The 22,588-nt window shown below is 38.8% G+C and overlaps 1 protein-coding gene across 1 annotated transcript in view; it reads right to left on the reverse strand.

Moving 5' to 3' along the window:
* The window catches only part of TPRG1 (tumor protein p63 regulated 1), a 146,959-nt gene extending 124,611 nt beyond the window's left edge, over positions 1 to 22,348 (reverse strand). Inside the window, exon 1 of the mRNA XM_032298274.1 lies at positions 21,999 to 22,348. The gene's annotated coding sequence lies outside the window, so the exon portion shown is untranslated. The remainder of the gene's footprint in view (positions 1 to 21,998) is intronic.
* Positions 22,349 to 22,588: the final 240 nt, after the last annotated feature.

A 22,588-nucleotide genomic window follows, 5' to 3' on the forward strand; every position in this document is an offset into this window, starting at 1 on the left:
TCCTTGATGATAGGAACCAGATTTTACTTGCTATGGTATCCTTAGCACCAAGAAGAGCACATAGAAAGCATTCATTGTGTATTAGCTGAACAAATTAGTCAGTAATAAATATTTCTACATGGAGCATCCCTGACAGAAAATGCAAAGGAAATTTAGCTAAAAGAGCCACTCTCTTCAGGTCTTATTAAACATGAGACCACAATTTACAAGAAAAGATTTGAAATTCTTTCTTCTAAACCTGGCTTCAAAATTAATACTTCTCTGAAATGTAACATAAATGGCAGGAAGGAGAGCCTAGGTCCTAAAAACAGACACAGCTAACTTCTCATCTTGTAGGGCACTGTAACTGAAGGATAATTTCTGTCTTAATGATGAAACATACATTAAGCTCCTGAAACGCTGAATGTTAAACAAGACACCAAATCAGAGAAAATAATTAGATGCAAGAAAGCATTCAAATAATATCATTCTAAGGCTATTTTGACCCATTTACACTCCACTAAGTTTGGATGTTACCATCTGGAATTCAGCCTGTTCTACAAGATGCCAGGAAGATTTAAATAGGTCTAGAGAGCTCCACCCAGAGAGAGAGAAAAGGCAAGAGAGCTAAAACAACAGGGGTAGCTCTCATTAAAGTAATAAAGGTCAGAGCATGAGTATGGAAAGAGGAAAGCAGCTCTGTTTTAAGAATAATATTGAGATTCATTCTGAGATGATTTAAGAAAAGTGGACAGTTCCGAATGCTAAAGAATGAAAACTAAAAAATACTTTTGTATTTCCTTGCTAAAGGCAGTTAGATTAAAAAACTGATGAAGAACAATAACATCTGTCACAAATGGTCTTTTATTTTTCTGTATTTCTGTAAGAAAACAATACAATAAAAATATGTGTATATAAGAAAATATAATTATGTGTGAGCATATGTGCATAAATATGGCCATAATATTTGGAAGTAAGAATAGATGTATATTTACGTGTGAACTGCTACAACTACTGAAAAAGCAATGACCAAAATCAGCCAGATAGACAGTAAGTGTCCTGAGAAAATTAAAGGGCTACCTGTGATATTCACATTTCCTTGCTTCTGTGAATATTTATCTCAAAGCTGGCTCGTTGCGAAGGAATGATGTTTGGTTTTGATCAGCCTTTCTGTAAATGTATGACTCAATCACAAAGCAGCTAAGAGGGAAGTAGGAATATGGATCAGGGAAAAATTAATCAAAACACTCATTATAAAGAGTCGTTGGTAATGCTATCTTTATGTATGAAATACACATGTATGTTGTAATCATACCTCTCAACTTCTTTATCTACAAAAATATACACATTGATGTCAGACCTGCTTACTCTATACAATTTTTGTGAAAGTTCAATGAAAAAAGTTGTGAAAGTACTTGGTAGTTGATGAAGTTCCTTGATCCTGCATCTTTTGAAGAGCTATTAGCATTATTATCATAGAAGTAGGAGGCAATAAAATAAAATAATATCTGCGCAGAGGCTGGTGGCAGTTCCTGAATGTTGCCAAAGAGAAAGTGAGGCTGCCCAATGATTTTAGGAAAAGCTTTCATCTATCTTAATGAAGTCAACATTATTGGCAAGATGTGGGGGATGGCTGGGAGGAAATGCAATGTGTTCAGACCAGAGATGTGTCAGTTCCTCCCAGAAAGCCAGGGGACCAGGTAGAAACTGAAGCTCACAGGCCGGAATTTGATGCTGTCCACATCACCTGTGAACATGCTTACTATGTCAATTTCTGCCTCTAAAGAATTATTTCAGAACATAAACGCAGTGAAAGAACATCTGTGACTTACATAACATGTCCTATTTGTGAATAGAGAAATTCAAGTGAATGGATAAGCCTAACTATTCCTTAGAGCTTTTCTTTAGATATAGGTTTCACCAGAAGTGGGTTAGTTCATAGCACTAGTGTTTGGCAGTATCTCTGCATCTAAGAATTTCATCAGTGACATCGCATAGTACTTAAAGAGACCTCCTAAATGTTTGACGTGTTTCTAAAATATACTTCCTGTTAACTATGAGAAAAGCTCTATCTTCCCTTTTAAATGGGCTATAACAATCTATAATAATCGGAACTATTTCCACTTAATATTATTCCTTACTTCTTTTTTTCCATCCCACCTAAAATAGGTAATGTCAGGCTCCAAATGCCATTAGTGTTTGACAGTGAATCTCTGTAGTTCTCCCACAAAAGCCCAAGCAGTGGATATACTTATTCAAAAATGCTATAGAGAGTAGCTAAAACTAACTCTCCTTTTGGAAGAGACAGAATAGTGAATCTTCAGTTTAGGAGAGGCCTCATGTGCTAGTTCAATACCCATCCAGGACAGGTATCTTGAAGAATGTTACTCTGGATAACTAATAATGTTATCTAACTGTAGATTTATGTCTCATGATATAAATAGGGTTAGCCAGCATATTATTACAAGCTATCCTGGTATCTTTGTGAAATATGTGAAAAGAGAGGAATCATTTGAAATAAGTGACCTTTCCAGCTAGAATTTTTTGTCATCTCCTGGTGGCAAATCCAAGTATATCCCTTATTCCAATGTTTTATTAAAAAAATAAAAATTCTATTTTATTTCTAATTCATTTATAATATCAGAGAATTGGCAATTATCTAAATATAGTTTAGGTAGAATATTATATAGCCATTATAACTAACATTATGCAAATACAATAGAAAGATATCTATGGCTTTTTTTTAAATCAAGCTGTAAATAGGACATAACATGATCATAGTTTTTACAAAATAAAGTATATATATATATATGTATAATTTACAAGGATATCACCAAAATGTTCACATTAGTTTTCTCTGAATAATGAGAGTATAGTTTTTAAAATTATCTTTTCTAATTATTTACAATGAAAATGTTATAAAGAGTATCAAATGAGAAAAATAGTATTTGTTCTAGTAAAATACTCAAAAATCTAAAAGGTGCCTACATTTTCTTTTTACAGATTTCTCTTTCACCATCAAGGAAAAAAAATATTATATTTTTAACAGGAAATGTATTAATGCTTGGCCTTCAGAAAATCTCCAAAAGCAAAAGTCAGAACAAGATGAAAATTAATGCCCAAATAGAGACTATTTCTTGTAAACAGATAATTGGGTTATTGGTCAACGACTTTTATCTGCCCACTGATATGCAAAGGTTCCATACAGGAAATAAAGTCAAAAGAAGTTCTGAGGAATGGAGACAGACAGTGTCTCTTGGGCAAGGCTTATCTTACAAGACATTATGAAAGTGCTATGCAGGCCAAGAAGTTACAAACCTGTTATGTAAATCGTATGAGGAAAAAGGGAGGGAGGGATGTTTGCTTAGAGATAAGTCCAATGCACTTCCAATGAACAGATCTTCTGAGAACAAAGCCCTTAGTTAGAGATGAACTGGACAGGGCTTGGCAGAAGTTCTGGTCTTACAGCAAAAGACCACAGGGTCTTTTGTGGTGATGTGGAGGAGGAAAAGGGAGAGATGGCAGTGACTGTTTTACACATAGGGCTGGGAGACAGGATAGTAAAGGCAGGCTATCCAGAGGAATGATCCCACACCCATCTGACCTAGAGTGTGGGCCCCAATACGAGCCAGGCTCAAAAACACAGGACTGAAACAGAACAGAGTAAAATACTTTCCACCTTTACCCCTTCATTGTGCCAAATGGGTTAGAAGTCATAGTATAACCCAACTTTCTCTGAGAAGAGGTCAAAAGAAAATGCCTAGCCAAAGGGAATCCATGTCCTAGTACACATCCCTGAAGGTCTTCATGTCTGTTTACTCTCAAATGAATCTTCTGATGTCAGTGCTTCTCCTTGAAATGCATCTGTTCTCTAGTAGAGGTAACATTACTTATATTGCATTGAGCAAGGTTTTACTTTTTTCTTTCTTTGTTTTTATTTCTTTGACTTTTCCAGAAGTTTAATTCTTGTTTGTTTTAAGTTTTTGTTTTAATTAGCTTTCACTCCATTTGGGAGTTCATCTAATCATTTACTGAACCAGACAACTTTTTATAACTTCCTCCATTGGAGCCTGAAATATGTCTTGACTTTTGATTTAAAAACAACATTGTGGGTGATGTATCAAGATTACTCACTACAACTCAAAGACACAAATGTTTGGAGAATTAATTAAGTCAACCCTTTCAGAAGATAATGGATAAGGAGCAGTACAGATAAAAATGGATTCATTTCATGCAATCAATACCTTTACCAGAAAATAGACCAGCATATTAGAGAAAGCTTTGGAGTCAAAAAGACTTGAGCTTGAATCCGGCCTCTGCACCTTACCAGCTACCTGAGTTTGGGTGGCAATTTAAACCCCTCAGCCTCAGTTTTCTCAAATTTCAAGTAGATCCATACATCTTACAGGTCAGTATAAGAGTTAGATAAACGTGGCTGGGGTGGCTCATGCCTGTAATCCCAGCACTTTGGGAGGGTAAGATGGGAGGATGACTTGAGCCCAGTAGTTTGAGACCAGCCTGGACAACATGGCGAAACCCTGTCTCTACCAAAAATACAAAAAATTAGCCAGGTGTGGTGGTGCGAATCTGTGCTCTCAGCTACTCAGGTGGCTGAGGTGGGAGGATCACCTGGGTCCGGGAGGCAAGGGCTTCAGTGAGCCAAAATGGTGCCACTCTGCTCCAGGCTGGGAGACAGTGAGACTCCATTAAAAAAAAAAAAAAAAGAATTACATGAACAGATGAATCTAAAGGCCTAGAAAATATGGTTGGATTTCAAAGTCATTTAAAGTCTAATAATTGACTGAATCTATGCTAGAGGAACCTGAACAATTGTGAGCAGAATATGTGCAATTTAGTGATAGTGGGGAATCTCTAAAGAAATAGGCATCAGGAAGCCCAGTTTCAGGTATAATCCATTTCTTCCTCGGCTTTTTTTTTTTTTTTTCATATGTACTAGGAGAATACTGAACTACTTGCCCTCATCCCTCAATTTTCCCTCTAATTATGCTGGTCTAGGACTCAGGTCTGGTGTGGAGCCCTCATTCTAATACAAGATGGAGCTCTTACAGGTCACTTATAAAACAGGTCAAATACCAAAAGCAATAAGACTAAAAGAACTGCAATACACTGATGTTTATCATCTTATCCTACTATAAGTCAAAAGTTGCTAGTTCATCCTTAAATATTTGTAGAAAATTGCATCTTTAAGAGCACCAAGGGTAGGAAATCAGAAAGAACCAGTTACTGGTTTTTGTTTTGTTTTGTTTTAATTCAACAAGGAAAAAAACACTGAATGGTTGGGACTTTCTGTCTGGTTACATTAGCTCTTCTCTCCAAGCAATGAGATCAGCACTTCAGAGAGGACCAGCCTTCCTAGCCTGGGAAAATTTCCAGCTAGATTTAGTCAATCCAAGAAAAATTTCCCTCTCACTCTCACCAATCACAACACTTTGGGTCATCATTGACTTTTCTCCAGTTCATGAAATCAGTCATAGCTTTCTCGATTTATTTACATAGTGAAAACTTTCATTTAGTGTTTATCTCATGTAGAACAAAGATTTTTATCTTTGTCTATTGACTATGCAACTACAAGTCAAAGATAAATATTTTAAAAAGAACTTGTTGTCTAAAACTTAGAGCCTAGTAGAAGCATTAATAACGTAAGCATCCAATTTAAACTGTAGATATTTTAAATTAAAGGTACTTATTGTATCACATGATGTATGCACATCTATCATGGCGTGTAATACAATCCTTGGAAATCATATTTTTAAAGACAAATGACAAGTAAAAATCTACAGAATAAAGTTATTTGAAAAAGTAGAGTGTTAAACTATACATACCATATGGTTTTTCAAATCTTGAAGAATATACAAATAAGCAAAGAAAATGTTAGAAATTAACATGGTAAAGTGTTAAAGGAGGGTTATCTCTGGAAGAAGAAGGTATAAAAGATGTTGTAGAGGGTCAGGCACAGTGGCTTATGCTTGTAATCCCAGCACTTTGGGAGGCTGAGGTGGGCAGATCACCTGAGGTCGGGAGTTCGAGACCAGTCTGACCAACATGGAGAAACTCCATCTCTACTAAAAATACGAAATTAGCTGGGCATGGTGGGGCATACCTGTAATCCCAGTTACTCTGGTGGCTGAGGCAGGAGAATCACTTGAACCCAGGAGAAGGAGGTTGTGATGAGCCAAGATTGCACCATTGCACTCCAGCCTGGGCAACAAGAGTGAAACTCCATCTCAAAAAAAAAGATGTTGTAGAACAGTTCTATTGACAGATATTAATTGACTCCAAAAGATATATTACTATGAAACAAAATGTAATTTATAGACTACCGTATTTAAAAACATTCACGTTTGTTTTGAAAACACATGCAACAAAATGTTAGCAATATTATCTCTGGGTCACTGGCTCCTGGATTAGTTTTACTCTTTTTTTTTTTTTTTTTTTTATAGCTTTCTACATTTTCAAGTGTTCTTTGCATTGGGCATACATAATTCTTAGAACTGACGGGGAACAAAATTAATTCAACCATTGTGGAAGACAGTGTGGCAATTCCTCAAAGATCTAGAACTAGAAATATCATTTGACCTAGCAATCCCATTATTGGGTATATACCCAAAGGATTATAAATCATTCTGTTATAAAGACACATGCACATGTGTGTTTGCTGCAGCACTGTTCACAATAGCAAAGACTTGAAACCAACCCAAATGCCCATCAATGATAGACTGGATAAGCAAATGTGACACATATACACCATGGAATACTATGCAGCCATAAACATGGATGAATTCATGTCCTTTGCAGGGACATGGATGAAACTGAAAACCGTCATTCTCAGCAAACTGACACAGGAACAGAAAACCAAACACTGCATGTTCTCACTCATAAGTGGGTGTTGAACAATGAGAACATACAAACACAGGGAAGGGAACATCACACACCGGGGCCTGGGGGGTGGGGAACTAGGGGAGGAATAGCAGGACGTGGGGGGATTGGGGAGGGATAGCACTGGGAGAAATACCTAATGTAGACAACAGGGCAATGGATGCAGCAAACCACCACTATGGCACATGTACACCTATGTAACAAACCTGCACGACCTGCACATATACCCCAGAACTTAAAGTATAACAAATAAATTTTTTAAGAAGTCTAAAATATTGTTTCAAAGGACTGAGCCAGGCTGGGTGCAGTGGCTTATGCCAGTAATCCCAACACTTTGGGAGGCTGAGGTTGGGGAATCATTTGAGCCCAGGAGTTCAAGACCAGCCTGGGCAACATGACAAAACCCCACCTCTAAAAAAATTAAAAAAAAAAAAAAAAGGTAGCCAGCTGGAGTGGCATATTCCCATGGTCCTGGCTACTTAAGAGGCTGAGGAGGGAGGATTGCTTGAGCCTAGGAGGTTAAGGCTGCAGTGAGCCATGAGTGTGCCACTGCACTTCTGCCAGCCTGGGTAACCAAGTGAGACTAGATCTCAAAAAAAAAAAAAAAAAGAAAGAAAAGAAAAGGTTACCTGGAGGAGAGAGGTCCAAGATGGCTGATTATTAGCAGGTCAGGACTGTAGCTCCCAGTGAAAGTGCAGAGAACGAGAGGACGCCACACTTTCAGACGAATTTTTGTTGCTCACAGACCAGAAGATTCCCAGCGGAGGAGCCCCAGAGGTGGCCAGCGCGACTCTTGTGGCCGGCGCCAAGGTTTTGCTGGTGCCCCGGCTCAGCGGTTCCTGGTGCAGAGTAAACAGGACTGGGTCCCCTTTTGGTCGATGTTTGGAGCTCTAGGAAGGCAGAGTCGCCTATTCAGCTGATTGAAAGAGGGACTTAAGAAGGAAGCCAGACGGGAGATTCCCTGGCAGAAAAGCACCACAAACCTTAACACCGCTGTTTTGGCCGGCGCAGTGGGTTGCTCAGATTCCGGCGCTGGGAATCAACAAGTTGGACATCCACTCAGAGACCTAATTTGAAAGTCGGTAATTACAAAGACGACAGGTGGATAAATTTACAATGATGGGAAGAAACCAGCGTAAAAAGGCTGAGAATACCCCACATCAGAATGCCTCTCCCTCTACAAGGGATCACAGTTCCTCATCAACAAGGGAACAAGGCCTGATGGAGAACGAGTGTGTTCCATTAATGGATCAAGGCTTCAGAAGGTGGGTAATAAGAAACTTCTGAGAGTTAAGAGAACATGTTCTAGCCCAATGTAAAGAAACTAGGAACCTTGAAAAAAGGTTTGACGAAATCCTAATGAGAATAGACAATCTAGAAAGGAATATAAGTGAATTAATGGAACTGACGAATACAATATGAGAACGCTGCAAAATATGCACAGGTTTTAACAGTCGAATTGATCAAGCAGAATAAAGGATATCAGAGGTCGAAGACCAACTTAATGAAATAAAACGAGAAGACAAGATTAGAGAAGAAAAAGTAAAAAGGAATGAGCAAAGTCTCCAAGAAATATGGGACTATGTGAAAAGACCTATTTTACGTTTGATAGGTGTACCTGAATGTCATGAAGAGAATGAATCCAAGCTAGAAAATATCCTTCAGGATATAATTCAGGAAAACTTTCCTAACCTAGTAAGGCAGGAAAATATTCAACTTCAGGTAATACAGAGAACACCACAAAGATATTCCTCAAGTAGAGCAACCCCAAGACACATAATGGTTAGATTCACCAGGGTTGAAATAAAGGAGAAAATTCTAAGGGCAGCTAGAGAGAAAGGTCAGGTTACCCATAAAGGGAAGCCTATCAGACTCACAGCAGATCTCTCAGCTGAAACCCTACAAACTAGAAGAGAGTGGGGGTCAATATTCAATACCCTCAAAGAAAAGAATTTTCAACCCAGAATCTCATATCCAGCCAAATTAAGCTTCCTAAATGAAGGAAAAATAAAATTTTTCACGACCAAGCAAGCACTCAGATTTCATCACCACCAGGCCTGCTTTACAAGAGCTTCTGAAAGAAGCACTATACACAGAAAGGAACAACCAGTATCAGTCATCCCAAAAACTTACCAAAAGGTAAACAGTGTCTCCGTAATGAAGAATCTATATCAACTCATGGGCAAAATAGCCAGCTAGCATTGAACGACAATATTAAACTCACAAATATCAATATTAATCCTAAATTTAAATGGATTAAATGCCCCAATCAAAGACATAGACAGGCAAATTGAATAAAAAGTCAAAACCCATCGGTTCTCTGTATCCAGATCCATCTAATAAGCAAGGACACACAAAGACTCAAAACAAAGGGTTGGTAGAAGACTTACCAATCAAATGGAGAGAAAAAAAAGAAAAGAAAAGAAAACAGGAGTTGTAACTTTCGTCTCTGACAAAATAGACTTTAATAGTAACAAAGACTAAAAGAAACAAAGAAGGACATTACATAATGATAAAAGGATCAATGCAACAACAGAAGTCAATGATCATAAATATAATATGCACCCTATATAGGAGCACCCAGATACATAAGACAAGTTCTTAATGACTTATAAAGAGACTTGGACTCCCGCACAATAATAGTGGGAGACTTTGACACCACATTGCTAATATTCGATGCATCAATGAGATAGAAAATTAACAGGGACATCTATGATTTGAACTCAGACTTGGAACAAGTAAACTCAGTGAATATTTATAGAATTCTTCACCCCAGGTCCACAGAACATACATTTTTCTCAGTATCATATTACACCTATTTTGAAAGTGACCACATAATTGGAAGTAAATCACTCTTCAGCATTTGCACAGCATTTCACAGACTTAAATGAAATATTGGTTGGCTGTTTGTTTGTTATTTTCTTCCCTTATTCCTTCCTGTCTCCGCTGTTAAGCACAATTATCAGCACAAAAGAGGTTTTTAAAACCTATTTTTAGATTGCATTCCAGCCTGGGCAATAGAGCAAGACTCCTGTTCTCTCTCCCCCTTTCTCTTTCTCTTTCTTTTTTTCTCTCTCCCTCTTTTTCTTCCTCTTTCTTTCTCTCTTTCATTCTTTTTTTCTTTCTTTCTCTCTTTCTTTTATTCTCTTTTTTCTCTTAAAAAAAGAAAAAAAAAAAGAAAAGAAAAGGTTACCCAAGCTGGGATCTTCAAAGGTGACAGGTAAGCAGATAATCATAGAAGAAAAAACCTCATCAAAGATAATAGTGACACAAGGTTCTTGGAAGGGCTACATCCAGGTCAGAGATCACTATACATAAAAATGCACTTTTTTTCTTTCTTTTTTTTTTTTTTTTTTGAGACGGACCAGCCTGACCAACATGGAGAAACCCCCTCTCTACTAAAAAAGCACTTGGCTTTTAAAGTCCACCAAAGAATGATATTGAGCCAGCTCCTTCCTACCTCCTTAATAAGCTTTCCCTAACCACCGAACCCACTGGGACAGACAGACTTCTACAACAGGAAGAAACAATACATGCACACCAAGGTAAGTGCCTTTTATCTCCAAGGGAACTACTATAAGCTCCATTAGGTGAGATCCCATCCTCTCTGCTGTTTTGAATCTCACCCCTACTGCTAATATTGAGTGTTCTGAACAGAATAGATGCTTAATAAATGTTTATGATGTATACCATGTGGGGGATGGCAGAAGGACAAGGGCAGAGGAATAAGAGGAACATAAAGATAATCAGTCTCACATTGCCAACTGCAAGGTATGTGGCCTTGATGACGACAGCATGGAGAAAATTTAATGAGGATGACAGTGATAACATAGGCAGAGAGCTACTGCACTGGCAAATGTCCCTTTAGCGAGATTGATCTTAATAATTATTTGGCCTCATTTAATTTTTCTTATTATGTTGTAGACCATACATGAAAGCAAAAGAAGGAAAAAGAAATCTTCCCTTAAAACTACTATACAGGAAAAAAATGAAAGTAAATAATTTTTGTGTATATACTTGAAGACTTTTTCTACATTTATCTGTTCATAATATCATTTTTCTACTTCAATGATGGAGTTATGCTATAAGTGTTGTTTCCTAAACTGCCTTTTATACTTGATACATAAAAGGCTACCAATACTGACAATGGTGGCAATGCTTACAAAGCATTTACATGAGCCATGCACTTGGTTTTATCTGCATTGGCTCATTTCAAACTCATCATAGCCCCATGGTTTAGGTACTATAATTATCCTCATTTTACAGATTAAGAGACTGAAGCTAAGAAGGTTAAGGAACTTGCCCAGGGTCACACAGTTAGTAACTGACAGTGCTGTAAGTTGATCAAAAGTCACTCTGTTTCCAAGCCTGTTCACTAGTAGGAGTAGTAGTTGCTACTCTGCTTAGTTAATAATTTTCCTTTACTTGAAAATTGCTAAGATAATATATCTTACACGTTCTCACCACACACAAAAAAATTATAACTAAGTGAGGTGATGCGTATGTTAATTAGCTTGATTGCATTAATCATTTCACAATGTACACATATGTCAAACATCCCATTGTACACCATAAAGATGTATAATTATTATTTGTCAATTATACCTCAATAAAGCTGGAAATAAATAAATTCCTATAATGACATAATAATGGCTGTATAGGGTTCTATCATTTAATTTCTATTGTTAATTTCTCATATTGCTTCCTTTTTACTTGCTTTTATAATGACTATGCACTGAGCATTCTTGTAGGTAAAAGTTTTTATAAGCCTTAATTTCTTTTTCAGTATAAATTTCCAAAAGTGGGAATGCTGACTCAAAGAGTATGTAGATTTAAGAATCTTGGTATATATGGCCAAATTCCTCCCCCACCCTAATGTTATACCAATTTAAGTTTCAGTAGAATACATGAAGGTCCATTTTCCCACAGGTTAGTAGAGGGCTTTATAATTTAATTTTAAATTAACTGTTTAAAATATGTTAGTCCCATATTTGTTTTAATGTGGACAGCTTTTTTTTAAGTCATGAGATTAGAAAGTCGGGGTGTGCATGTATAAGCAGACACTTTCATTAGTTTCATCTTCTTTGTCTTACTGCTTAGCAAGAGTTATTCATTACAGATACTATTGAGGATTAATAGGTAAGAGTAATGATGTAAAATTTTAAAAACGGACACATCAACTATGCAAGCTTATAAATTTGTAACTAAAGAGTCAAATAAACTATACTAGTTTGCTTCCAATGTTGTTGACCTGGTTTGGCTGTGTCCCCACCCAAATCTCATCTTGAATTCCCATGTGTTGTGGGAGGAACCCAGTGGGACACAATTGAATCATGGGGGCAAGTCTTTCTCATGCTGTTCTTGAGATAGTGAATAAGTCTCAGGGGATCTGATGGTTTTAAAAAGAGGAGTTCCCCAGCACAAATTCTCTCTCTTTGTCTGCTGCATCCATGTAAGATGTGACTTGCTCCTCCCTGCCTTCCACCCTGATTGTGATGCTTTTCCAGCCACGTGGAACTGTAGGTCTATTAAACCTCTTTCTTTCATAAATTGCCCAGTCTCAGGTGTGTCTTTGTCTGCAGTGTGAAAACAGACTAACATAGTAAATTGGTACCAGTAGAGTAAGGTGCTGCTGAAAAGATACCCCAAAATATGGAAGCAACTTTGGAACTGGGTAACAGGCAAAAGCTGGAACAGCACGGAGGACTCAAAAAAAGGCAGGAAAATGTAGAAAGGTTGGAACTTCCTAGAGACTTATTGAATGGCCTTGACTAAAATGTTGATAATAATAATATGAACAATAGGGTCTATCCAGGCTGAGGTGGTCTCAGGTGGAGATGAGGAACTTGTTGGGAACTGGAGCAAAGGTGACTCTGGTTATGTTTTAACACAGAGACTGGTGGCATTTCACCCCTGCCCTAGAGATTTGTGGAACACTGAACTTAAGAGAGATGATTTAGGGCATCTGGCAGAAGAAATTTATAAGCAAAGCATTCAAGATGCAACTTGGGTACTGTTAAAGGCATTAGTTTTATAAGGGAAGCAGAGCATTAAAGTTTGGGAAATTTGCAGCCTGACTGCAATAGAAAAGAAATTCCCATTTTTTGAGGAGAAATTCAAGCTGGCTGCAGAAATTTGGGTAAGTAATAAGGAGTCAAATTTAATCCCCAAGAAAATGGGAAAAATATCTCCAGGGCATGTCAAAGGTCTTCACAGCAGCCCCTCCCATCATAGACTGGGAGGCCTAAGAGGAAAAAGTGGTTTTGTGGGCCAGGTCCAGGGTCCCCATGCTGTGTGCAGCCTAGGGACTTCATACTCTATGTCCCAGCCACTCCAGCCATGGGTGAAAGGGGTCAATGTAGAGCTCAGACCATGGGTTCAGAAGGTGCAAGCCTCAAGCCTTGGCAGCTTCCACTTGAGATTGAACCTCCCAGTACACAGAAGTCAAGAATTGGGGTTTGGGAACCTCTGCCTAGATTTCAGAAAATGTATGGAAATGCCTAGATGTCCAGGCAGATATCTGCTGCAGGGGTGGGGCTCTCATGGAGAACATCTGCTAGGGCAGTGTGGAAGGAAAATGTGGCGTCAGAATCACCACACAGAGTCCCTAATGGGGCACCACCTAGTGGAGCTGTGAGAAGAGGGTCACTGTCTTCCAGACCACAGAATGATAGATCCACTGAAAATTTGCACTGTGCACCTAGAAAAGCCATAAATACTCAATGTCAGTCCAAGAAAGCAGCTGGGAGGGAGGCTGTACCCTGCAAAGCCACAGGAGTGGAGCTGTCTAAGACCATTGGAACCCACCTCTTGCATCAGCATGACCATTTTGGAACTTTAATATTTAACTGCCCTCCTTGATTTTGGACATGCATGGGGCCTGCAGCCCTTTTGTTTTGGCCAACTTCTCCCATTTGGAATGGCTGTATTTACCCGATACCTGTACCCCCATTGTATCTAGGAAGTAACTAACCGGCTTTTGATTTTACAGGCCCATAGGTAGAAGAGATTTGCCTTGTCTCAGATGGGATTTTGGGCTGTGGACTTTTGAGTTAATGCTGGAATTAGTTAAGACTTTGGGAGACTTTTGGGAATGGAATGATTAATTTTGAAATGGGAGGACATGAGATTTGGGAGGGGCCAGTGGTATATGGTTTCTCTCTCCCCACCCAAATCTCATCTTGAATTTCCACGTGTTATGGGAGGGACTCAGTGGGAGGTAATTGAATCATGGGGGCAAGTCTTTCCCATGTTATTCTCATGATAGTGAATAAGTCTCATGATATCTGATGGTTTCAGAAAGAGAAGTTCCCCTGCAAAAGCTCCCTCTCTTTACCTGCTGCCATCCATGTAAGATATGAGTTGCTCCTTCTTACCTTCCATCATGATTGTGAGGCTTCCCCAGCCACGTGAAACTGTAAGTCCATTACACCCCTTTCATAAATTTCCCAGTCTCAGATGTGTCTTTACCAGCAGTGTGGAAAAAAAAAAAAAATATATATATATATATATATATAAATTATGCAAATAAAATCTACAACTATAAACATATATATATATATATATATATAAAATTAATTCTGCATATAAGAATGTCTTGAACTTGAGTACTTTTTTCCTATGTGATATACATTAACCTCCCTAGTGCAACTCTAAGTGCCATAAAAGAGTGCTCCATTTAATTCATTAATTCAAACACATTTTGGGAGAAACTTCTCTGGGCCAAGCACTGTGCTGGGGAAAAGAGAGAGGTGAAGAGTAGAAAGCAATCTACAAATACCAATTTCTTCCCTTAAGGAGTAATTGTATGTGAAAGAGTCAGATCTACAAATAGATAATTACAAGATGTCTAGATAAAGCATTAGACAATAATCTGTACAGCGTTCAATAGGAGCACTCTATAGACTTTGCAAAAAGCCACACTGAACTGTCTGGATACTTATGTATCTAGGAATTCTTCCACAAGGCAAGCCACTAGAGACACACCAAGTATTCAGTACAACCTGCTGCTGAAAGACAAGGTTTACACATCACTCTAGGAAGCTGCCTTTTGGTGCTATCAATCATAGCTGAGGAGAGCCACCACTGCAGAAGTGACAAATGGTGTGCAAAGCTTTCCATTCTGGGTCAAAATAGTATGTCTATGCCTGCTTATAAAGAATAGCAATGCTCCAATTGAGAACCAGGTAGAATTGAAGATCCAGAAATGTATGGTTGCAGCTCCATGTAAACAGAAAGGATATTAATTGTGCATGACCTTCAAGTGGACAGAAAGCATCAGATAGCATAAGGGTACATCACGGATGTTGATAAGTTGACAAAAATGTACTACTAGAGGAGAAGATTAATGCGAGAATCAGTCCATGAGTAAAAGTATGAAAAGCTGTGTTCCCATCCTCCAGCCATGCGGATGGTTCAACCTAGTCTTACGTTAATGATACTTGGGAGAAACTTTCCAAATACTGCAAATTTTCACTGATGCAGACACTGAGTTCTAATTCCTTTTTATAGCCCCAAACATCTTCCATTTGATGTAAAAGCACTGTCAGCTCAGGAGACATTGCTCAGAAATGTTCATTTCCTGACACTTATAAAATGTCCTTAAACCATGACTAAGTAAAAGTTTTACAGAAAGTTCTAAAGCTGTTAAGTTATCTCCAAAATTATGAGTAGAGTAAGGCAGTGAAGAGGACGATGAAATCAACTTTTAGAAACCAGGTTTAAATCCCATCTGCTGTTAATTTGCTGTCTGATTCTTGGTAGTTGACTTCAACTCCTGGAGCCTGAAATAATGATAACTCTTACCAGAACTACTTTACAGGGTTGTAGAAAGATAAAATAAAATGTTCTATCTATGTATATCAATTAAGTTACAAACTCTACAAGGCTTTTTTTTTTTTTTTTTTTTTTTTGAGATGAAGTCTCACCCTGTCACCCAGGCAGGAATACAGTGGTGCAATCTCGGCTCACTGCAACCTCCGCCTCCGGGGTTCAAGCGATTCTCATGTCTCAGCCTTGCAAGAAGCTGGGACTACAGGAGCCTGCCACCATGCCTGGCTAATTTTTAATTTTTAGTAGAAATGGGGTTTTGTTATGTTGGCCAGTATGGACTGGCCTTAAGTGATCTGCCCACCTTGGCCTCCCAAAGCGCTGGGATTACAAGACATGAGCCCGTGTGCCTGGCCTATGAAAGCATATTTCTACAATCTTTCCTCCACCTCAATTTTAAAAACCCATCTCTTTTCCTCACAGCTGGTGCCTATTTTCTCCATTTTCTTTTATAAATAAGCTCCTTGAAAGGAACATCTATATTCACAATCTCCAGTTCCTTTCTTCCCATTATCTTGAGCCTATGCCACAAATTCCTGCATGTTCAGTTCTCAATGGACAGCATCCAACTCCACCTCTAGCAGCATCTGTCCCATCTGATCACTTTCTCCTCCTTGGAAGACTTCCTTGCCTGACTCCCAGGACATACCACATTCACTGCTCCTCCTCCATCTCCTTCCTGGGTCCCAATAGAACCTGAGAGAAGTGGAGGGAAGAGGGAGTAATAAGAATATTCTGTTCTAACATGTTGATAACAAGGACAGAATTATTCTCATTATTACCACAGGCTAGAGATTGTAAGTGATTTCAGTGATACAATACCCCTCTCTGCTGGCATGGGACGACTTTCACCACCCCGCTTCCCATTTGGTACATCATTGACTGGGTTCACTTCACCTCTCTAACCTCGAACATTCAGCATCCTGGAAGTCAGTCCATAAACCTCTTCTCTTTTCCATTTATACTTACTCCTTGGATTGCCTCATTTGATTTAATTGCTGTGAATACCATATACATAAATTTATATTTACATATTATTCCCATTTTTATCTTTGACTCTGATATCCTCACTGAATACTAGATATGTACATTTACTCCCAACTTAACATTTCAAACTTAACCTGTCTATAAGTAAGCACCTAATACTCCTTCAAAAACCTGTTCATCTCACCATCTTCTCCAACTCACATAAAGGCCACTCTTTTCTACCTGTTGCTCAGGTGAAACTGTGGTGTCATACTTGACTTATCTGTCCCATTATCCCTCATTCTTATCCTTAATTCAAATACATTTTGGGGAAAATGTGTCATATCCACCACTAGAACCATATCAATGTGTAAAATCAACTGCTAGAATTCAAACATTCTCATCCCTGCACTACCAAGTACATCCTCATCAAAGCTTCCACATCACCCATCTGGATTACAGCAATAACTCCCAAGAATCTCTCTGCTTCTGCCACCTCCCTCCCCACTTCACCCTCATCTATTCTCAACACATAGACCGAAGGATGCCTTTGGAACATAAGTCAGATCATGTAATTCCTCGGCTCAAATCTGCAAATAGCTCCTGCTTCAATCAGAATGAAAGTCAAAGTCCTTATTGTGTCTTACATGGTCCTGCATTATCACTTTTCCCTGCTCTCACTCCACTGTCATCTAACCTCTAACTTCATCTCAAAATCCAAAGATCTTTCCACTCAGTTCAATCTATGCCTTATTCTTCAAAGATGCCAGGCTGGCAAGCTCTTGCTTCAAGGCCTTTGCACTTCCTGTTCCAGGTGCCTGGAATATCCTTTCTTCAATTAGTGCTTCGCTGACTCCTTCATATCCCTAAGTTCTTTACTCAAATAGTGCCTCATTCCACCCTAAGCACCCTCTCCAAAATCTAGGTCTCCATAAGTTTCTATCCTCTTTCCGTGTTCTACTGTTCTCCATATCTCATATATTATGTATTTTACTGCATGGTTTTGTTTATTTTCTGTCTCACTATAAATGTAAGCTCCTTGAAGAAAGAGATTATTATTTTTGTTCCCTGCTGTTATTACTAGAACTGCTTATGGGTTTTAGAAAAGATAAAATTTTCTTTCCAAAACTTAGAACAGATATTCAATAGTTTTGAATGAATAAAACTCGAATAGATGTTTAAATTGAACCATTGTTCAATAAATAGTTTAAAATGAATGAAACTTGTTCAAACGCCTCATTTTACTCTGTGTCATATCACCTCATGCCTCTCTTGAAGCACAGAACTCTGAGATATAAGTACAATTCTAAGCCAATTCCACACACAATCATGCACATGAAAATGAGAAAAGTTTGGTTATTTATAAAATACCTTGGGGTTTGGAGTTGTGTAAATATTGCTCTGGTGACCCGTGTAGCTCTTTGCAAGACACAAACTTTCTCTTCATCTACCAGGAATACTGTGAAACACAGCGGAGCATGCGCATATATATGGTTTTTTTAGTAATGTTTACAGTGAAGGAATCCAGGGTCAGTACATCCAAGAAACTTTTCTAACTGTTCCTTATAGAGTAACTTCTTCCCAGACCAAAGGACAAAGTTTAGATACTTAAAACACTCCCCATGTTCCACAAGTTAAGAACTCAACTTGTGCATCATCACTTTTGTAATATTCAGATAACCCAGAACAATAGACTTTCTTGAGAGAGAGAAATCTTTTCCATATTTTTAAATGAGTCTTACAGGTTGCTTAATGTATTTTTAAAATATTTTTATCCACCTTTCTAATTCCACCGTATAGCACCACCTTGCCTTACTCACTTAGCATGATACTGTCTATTGCATTCATGTAAGTGCTCAATCCTGTTCTTTTCTTCTGTTGCTTCTGAAAAACCTAATGTAGAGCTAAGGTATACCTACACAGATGATCTGTCACCGCCGACTTACGAACTCGGATAACAATGAGCTAATAACCATGAACTAATGTCTGGTCAATAGCTGTAATGCTCATCAAATACACCATGTTGTGCCTGATCTGAAACCCTGAGCCTGCCACTCAGTATCCAGGATCTGGTGAAGACCCAGACTTCCAGCCTTATTCCACTTCAGTTCCACTGGCCTTATATTTAGCCACAGAAATGCTTTCTACCCTTCAAATGTACTTCAGAGAGTACTGACTTGGGAGTTTACTTAAACTCTTCTCTTGTTGAAAACTCTTCCCACGTCTATTGGTCCAAAGCCCAGTTCAAGTTCCATTTCATCCTTACAATTATATCTGATGGTAACCTACCTAATTGCCATAAATCTCTTCTTTGTGAGATCTCAACATTTGTTTCCCTCTTCATCTTGCAATTTATCATATTTTGTCTTGCCTTATAGTTATTTGTGTACACATTTTCAATAGTTGATGGTAAGCCCCTTTCAGAAAGGGTCTCTACTCTTTACCCCTAAATCCCTATGCTTAGGGTTGTATACACCATAGGTGATCAAAATGTGATTATTATATTACTGAATGAATAATAGAAAACATATCGTTAAGCTAGTTTCCAGGATTTCAGCAATTTGGATTCTTTGGAAACAGGGCATTCTATTGCTTTCCATGTACTATCATACATAATAATTTCTTTTCTCATTTTTTTGCCATTGATCCATTGAGTAAAGAGGAATACCTACCCTGCAAGTATCAACTGTCCTTCCTACTCTCTCATAGGTACCTAAATATTATGCTGCAGCAGTGTCATCTTGCTTAATACTTTATCATTCAAGTCACTGAGTTTCAATAGCTAGCTGAAGAAAATATCCTGGATAGGTATCAGAGTCAACGGTATGTTCTGCTGAAGTCATCATATATCCTCTACCTCTTACATAGTGAGAAGTTAGGGACAAAGAATTAACTTCACTTCTTCCCTGGTGCCATTGATCTGTCATTAGGTAGCTAGAACTAGGTTTCTCTTGAAAGCGAATGAATGAAAAGAATTCTAATACCTAAGCGGTTGGAAGATATCAGAAGTGGAAAATTCAAACACTTGGTAGCCTAAATCAGGTACAAAGGGAGCTGGGGGGTACTGGGGAAAGCATGTTCTATCTCCAGGAAGAATATGCTGCCCAGCCCCCAGCCAGGTGTTACCCATATGGGGATGTAGGTTCATTATTACCAGATCTCTTGATCTTCCTGAAAACAAGACATCTGGATTTTTTACTGGAAATTTCCTAGATATCAAATACTTTGGAACTAGTTTTATGTTGTTTAACATGGCAGCACAAACAAAGCACATCTGCAGGCTAGATTCACCTGTGGCTGCTGCTCTGTGACCTCTGGAGTGAATGAAATCTCAGGCTTGATGCTGCCATTAGATTCAACAATGCTGAGTAAAAAATCACTTCAAGTTTAAAAGGTATTAAACTGAATGACATTTCTTTACAAAGATTCCAGAAGATACAAAAATCCAGACAGGCTGAAGAAAATGAGGATGCCACTGCTTCTTGCCCATCACCCATCTTATACCTAAGGAACAGTTCCAACATCTGGCTGAAACAAATATTCCAGAAGAACCAAGTCAATAAAGAAAGAGGCTTCTCTGACAAAGTTACCTGCTCTAAAGAGCATGATACCATCTCCAGTAGATGCTAAGCAAAGGTCTAAGTGCCCTACAACTTTTAATTGGAAGAAATCTTAACGGACATCTGGGTACAGTCTCCAAAATGACACGGCTAATGCTTCTGCTTGGGATACCCAACATCATTCACTATACATCGTGGGCAGTGAAAGAGTAAGAGACCCACATGTGACTTACAGCTCCAGTGACACTGGCTGAGTGACTTGTCCATATCACTTATCTTCCTGGGCCTCAGTTTCTCTCTTTTGAATAAGGCAACCAATTAAATGATTTCTTCAGGATCCTTACAGCCAGAAAGGTACTAGGAATATATAGAAGTTCCAGCCTGACCAACATGGTGAAACCTCGTCTCTACTAAAAATACAAAAATTAGATGGGCATGGTGGCACGTGCATGTAATCCCAGCTACTCAGGAGGCAGAGGTTGCAGTGAGCCAAGATCGCACCATGGTACTTCAGCCTGGGTGACACAGTGAGACTCTATTTCTATATATGTGTGTGTGTGTGTGTGTGTGTGTGTGTGTGTGTGTGTGTGTGTGTATCTGCCAAATGTAGCATTACAACCCACTGCATTTATGGTGGTCCCACGGAATAAATATTAGCACTGTCATAATAAATGCAAACAGACACATACACACACACTCACACACATACACACACAGAAGGAACATTTCCTTCTACAACTAAGAGTGATATAACCTTTCGAGCATGAAAAGAAAAAATGATAGCTAAAATTAGCATCTTAAAAAGTAAACTGCATAATGACTGAAGATGAGATCTCCTTAAAACTGTAGAACAATGAGATATGATGATAGCTGCCAAAAGAGAGGAAATTGCATGAGTCAATTTGAAAGGATTTGGGGGTGTTTTCCCCCCATGGAAGTTTGCTTTTCTACATACCATGGTACGACTGAAAAGCTGAAACATTTCCCCGGGGCCTGTATGATCCGTGCCTCACTACGCTGCCTCTGACATTTGGAGAGTGTCATTTAGCCTGGAATTAAAACCTGCTCATACAGAGATCTGGAGGATGTCTCAGGCTCGAAGCAGTCAGCGTTGCCTCCTTTGCATATCACTTTCAGTTTACAACTCCCCTTTACATACCTACCCTGTTTGTCCTCTAAAAACGGCCCTGTTTGACGGGACCTATGTGTCATTATAAAATTTCCTTCAGATGAATTAAAAAATAACTCTCTCAAACTGCCTGCAAAGAAATAATCACCTTTTGTTTACCATTTAACAGTTCAGAAAGGCTTTTCACTTCTTTTGGCTTTTGGGGATAAGGTATGACCTGCTGGGTTCTACAACAGAGGAGTGGGAAGAAGGAATCCAGTCTAATCTTGGCCTTAGCCTGCTGATTAAATTTGAACAAATCACTTCAACTGACCAAGCCTCAGTTCACTAAGCCACCAAATGGAGAAAATTATACCCATCCTACTGCACTATAGGGTAATTAAGATCAAAATCAATATATAGATAAGTATGTCAAGTGGCTTTACAGGCTAAAAAGTGCTAGTCCACAAACCTCATCAACCTTGGACAGTAAGGAAGAATAGGGGAATTTCACACGGTAATGTAAAGCTACAAACCTAGACCAAGCTATAAGCCAGTGGTGAAGGTGACCAGAAACTCAGCCTAGGGTTTCAGGAGTCATTGGTTCATAGAGAAACAACCTATCTCTGCAGAACCAGTGACAAGCCACTTGATCTTACCTGACTAGACCAGTCCTCAAGGCTCTTCTTTCTCTTCCTGGACAAAGGGGGCTAGACCACAGAGAATTGCCAGTAAAAGTGTGACTGGCTCAGATAAAGCCAGGCAAGGCAGTGCCCTGTGCTGTGACCCCACTCAGTCTGAATCTCACTTCACCAAGTAGGCTGAGAGTTCCATTCTCACCCTCAAACAAAGTGTCAAAGAAAAGGACTGAGGATGTTTACAGGGTGGAACTCCACCTCTCGGAGGCAGAGAACTGGGTTCGTGGGTGGGGACTTTCTTGTTCTGCAATGACACACCTTTCTCTCCTGTCCTCTCCCTCAAGGAACCCTGCATTTTTCTGCCAACTTCCTCTAATACACATCCAGCCAAGTGCGGAGGAGCAGCCTACCGTCCATTCCTCTATGGCTTCCATATGCCTCCAAGTGGCTATAATGAAGTGTAAGCCTGAAGCCTATACACCTATTATTAATATTCTTTATCATGGCTTGATTTATTGGGTATTTTTTGTTTTAAGCATCACAATCACTCTTGTCGAAAATGTAGAAGACATGTAGAGCAGTATGTCTCTGAAAACAAACACATGTACACA

This window comes from Sapajus apella, unplaced genomic scaffold (genome assembly GCF_009761245.1).
Source record: "Sapajus apella isolate SASKATOON/1434 unplaced genomic scaffold, GSC_monkey_1.0 scaffold38, whole genome shotgun sequence".
Classification (NCBI taxonomy): Eukaryota; Metazoa; Chordata; class Mammalia; order Primates; family Cebidae; genus Sapajus; species Sapajus apella.